Source organism: Talpa occidentalis, unplaced genomic scaffold (genome assembly GCF_014898055.3).
Source record: "Talpa occidentalis isolate TD23 unplaced genomic scaffold, MPIMG_talOcc4v2.1 talOcc4.17, whole genome shotgun sequence".
NCBI classification, from domain to species: Eukaryota; Metazoa; Chordata; class Mammalia; order Eulipotyphla; family Talpidae; genus Talpa; species Talpa occidentalis.
The window spans coordinates 43507060-43509755 of record NW_023601754.1 but is presented as its reverse complement, the minus strand read 5'-3'; positions in this window follow the sequence as shown (position 1 = coordinate 43509755).

Below are 2696 nucleotides of genomic sequence, written 5' to 3'. Positions count from 1 at the left end.
AGGGAGTGCGAGGGGCGTGAGGAGCCTAGGGCGCCTGCGCGGCGTTACGGACCATTCCTGTCGCGCGGTGGGAAGAGGGGCTCGCCGAGGCCGGCCGGAGACGAGGCCCGCGCCAGGGGCGCCGGGCTCTGCCCCTGGCCGTCCGGGTGTACTTGGTACGGTCCGCGGCCTGACGAAACGAGAAACTGGGGGCTTGCGCGTGCGTGAGCGGAGCCTGAACGCGCCTTTATAGAAAATGGGATGCCTTGGGGGTGGGGGGCGCCGGCTCGGCCCGGATCCTGGACCGTTTGCCTGCTCATTTGCATAATCTTGGTGCGGGACAATGGGAGGCCTCGGGCGCTGAAAGGAGTGATTTGCATATTCCCCGGAGAGACCTGACTCCCGAGCGCAGTGATTAGCATATGGGGGGGGGGCTCGCGCGCCTGAGGAAAGCGCTTGCGCACTCAGACTGCGGACTGGCGCGAATGTGGCCTTGTTTTTAGTCGTGAATCAGAGGGGAGGCACTAAGGCCGAGACCCATGCCGCCCCTCAGTCCTTTACTCCTCCTTCGCCCCCGGATGTTTATTGCTCTCTAATGTGTCAGGTTCTGTGCTAACGGGATTTATGGTTTTCGCTGTGAACAAGACATACCTGGCCCCTATCCTCAAGGGGCCCCACTCCAAGAAGAGCCACACAAAAGCAGAACCACAATTCCAGAGGAGTCAGACCTGGGATGAATGGAACATAGGAAGCTCTGGGAGCCAATGGGGGCGCCTGCCTCCCTGGAAAGTCTTGCAAAAGATGGTACTCTTTAGGCCAAGAGTGGATAGAAGTCAACTAAGGAGGCTTTTTTTTTTTTAAGGAGGCTTTTTGGCAAAGGAAACAGCAAGGGCAAAGGCCTAGGGGTAAAAAAATAAAAGGTGCTGTTAGGGGGAAAGGATGTCCTGAGATAATCTCATACAGGCTTTGTGGACTCCACCCCCACTCCAGACTAAAGCCATCAGGACATTGGGAAAGACAAATCCCATCACCACCAAGGGGAGGGTGGCTGGGACCTGAGGGTGGAGTTGGGCAGCCAGGTTGGATATAAAAACCAAATACGTGGTCCTTGCTCGCTCTCTGGCTCGCGATCGCTCGCCTCCTGGCTTCACCGCTCCTGGCTGGCGGCCAACTGAGAGCGCCATTTTGGGATTCCTGATCGGCGGATCGGGTAGGACGCATTTAAAACTTTGTCTCCCACTTTTCTCCCAGAGCTGTACATTTCCTCATTTCCCTTTCCGTTGTAAATAAACCTTTTATTAACCTTTCACGTGTGCCTGCAGTAGAGCATTGATAAGTCCTTTTAAGCGCGCGGGTGAGGACCCACAGTCAGGCACCCCGTTTTGTATCGGGGTTGCTCTACAACAGTTTGGCGCCCAGCGTGGTTTCCAAGTTACACCCGCGGTTGACCAGCCCAAAGTAACATCCCTTGCGTTGGTCACCATAAGCGCACTAGTTCCGCAGGACTAGCAGTATAATATTTGTCTCTAGTCCTGAAAAGTCTGTTTTTTTCCCTGTGCGTACAGCCCTTGTGGGTGTGTTTTGACTCAAATATGGCCTCAACCATGAGCCTATACAGTTTCATCCCTAGCCTGAGTTCTTTCAGTTTCCTTCCGGCCTTGAATTTGAGCAGCCTTCTTCCATTAAATATCACCACCAGTTTCATTAATATAAATAATTTGATGAAGCCTGGTGTATGGCATGTGATTTTACTATTGTATACATACATGGGTGGTTTACAAGCCATCCCTTTACAGACTGTGCTTCTGGGTGGTTTTTTGGTAATATGTGTAAGCGCAGTTTGCTACATTCTTGTTTCTGTGAGCGGTAGAAGTTCTACTTCACATACTGAAAATGTTACTGACTTCTTTTCCAGTTATTGTTGCAGGATACCCAAGGACTCATATTTGGTTTGCAAACTTTTGCTATGTTGTTTTAAAAAATTTGGGATCAAGGTTGAGAAAATTTGTCTTTACATAAGTTGAACCATTTTAAGATTTTTTTTCCTGTGATTTTTGACATATCTGCTGTCTTGTTCTGGCTAATGCCTCCAGATGTTTTCTTTCGGCTGGGACTGATGAACTGTTTTTCCAGGAATGGAGGACTTTTGCTTTCCACAATGGACACTACCTGGAGGGATTCGTTTTCTTTCAGACTGGAACCCTGGAAAATTTTCATCTGAGACTGTATCCCAGAATCCATATGTTTGATCTTCATCACCATGGAAATGGTGGCAAAAAGTGAAAGGGGGGAATTGTTAGGGGGAAAGGATGTCCTGAGATAATCTCATACAGGCTTTGTGGACTCCACCCCCACTCCAGACTAAAGCCATCAGGACATTGGGAAAGACAAATCCCATCACCACCAAGGGGAGGGTGGCTGGGACCTGAGGGTGGAGTTGGGCAGCCAGGTTGGATATAAAAACCAAACACGTGGGCCTTGCTCGCTCTCTGGCTCGCGATCGCTCGCCTCCTGGCTTCACCGCTCCTGGCTGGCGGCCAACTGAGAGCGCCATTTTGGGATTCCTGATCGGCGGATCGGGTAGGACGCATTTAAAACTTTGTCTCCCACTTTTCTCCCAGAGCTGTACATTTCCTCATTTCCCTTTCCGTTGTAAATAAACCTTTTATTAACCTTTCACGTGTGCCTGCAGTAGAGCATTGATAAGTCCTTTTAAG